We start from the raw sequence: 1,463 nt of genomic DNA on the forward strand, positions 1-1,463 counted from the left end.
GATATGGGTGACTATTATCATATCATTGGTGATGCAGCTTATCCAATTTCTGTTAATCTGTTGACACCATATTCTGGGAAATTGACACCATGGCAAGTTAATTTCAATAAATAGTTTTGTAAAGTGCGAGTTAAAATTGAGAACGCTTTTGGATTATTAAAATGCAGATTTCGACAATTGACAAGACTCGATATGTTTACCGTAATATCAATGTCTAAATTTATTATATCGTGCTGCATATTACATAATTTATGTATAGATGAAAACGGGTATATATCAGTTGGACACGGGGCAATTGGACACAGTCCAATCACAAGTCGCTGTTACAAGGGACCCTACAAATGTCTCTAATCACACGGTGCTGTGATTGGCTGTGTCCAAATGCACCGTGTCCAAGTGCACCGCTCTCGATGAAAACTACCCAGTAAGCAATCTGCGCGCAGACTGACGTCAGACTGTCGACAGGATCTGTCGAATCCGAGCAGGATCTGTCGAATCCGAGCAGGATCTGTCGACAGATCCATAGACATCTGCGTCCCCAATCTGGCGCCAGACTGTTGACAGGGTCTGCGAATAGACTCTGACGACAGATTGACGGCAGATTGCGCGCAGAGCCTGTCGACAAACTATGACGGCAGATTGGCTGCAGATTGCGCGCAGATCCTGTCGTTTCGTAGGTTCTTCAATTAAATTTTCTCATAATTTTTCATAATTACTCATAGAATAAGCGCTTTCTCATAAATACTCATAAAATACTGACAAAAAAAATTTTTCTACATTATTTGTTCATAATTTTTAATATTTTCTCTAGTGAGATTCGAACTTGAACTGGAGACATCTTTTGGATAATCGTCCGTCGCTTTAGACACTACGCCAATTCCTCACTTGATAAAAAGCGCTTTGTATTGCCCATTTAAAGTAAAGGAAGAAAAATATTATAGTTTATTCGCCTTTTAAGCCGCAAAATATAGACGAAACCGTTTAGCGTATAAATAATGTAAGACAGACTGGGACGATAATTCGAAATTAATTTTCTACCAAGGAATATATAGAAAATTACTGCAATAAAACAGCAGATAATGACATTTTTCTATCATGTTAATAAAATATTGTACTTTTACATGTGCGAATTAATTTGGTCGATCGTCCCGTTCAGATTATATTAAGTTTTATCAAAATCGAAGCATGATATATTTTTAAATAAACCATCAAAAAAATTCTGTAAAAGTTATTTACATAGCGAGACTAATATTTTATTCGGTGCTGCTGCCTTCAGTACTTATTGCATGACGGTTAAATCGGATTTAATGACATAACAACATTTAAAAAAATAATAAAATGAGAAATTGTATGAAAAATTATGAGAACAATTTTTACCAGGAATGACATGTGTACGCCTTTAAATGGCCATTTAACCGTTGTACTATTCTATACTTGTACTCGTTATTTCTCTATTATTGTTG

Source organism: Odontomachus brunneus, unplaced genomic scaffold (assembly GCF_010583005.1).
Source record: "Odontomachus brunneus isolate Ranch 3 - 2012 unplaced genomic scaffold, Obru_v1 Obru_scaffold_336, whole genome shotgun sequence".
NCBI classification, from domain to species: Eukaryota; Metazoa; Arthropoda; class Insecta; order Hymenoptera; family Formicidae; genus Odontomachus; species Odontomachus brunneus.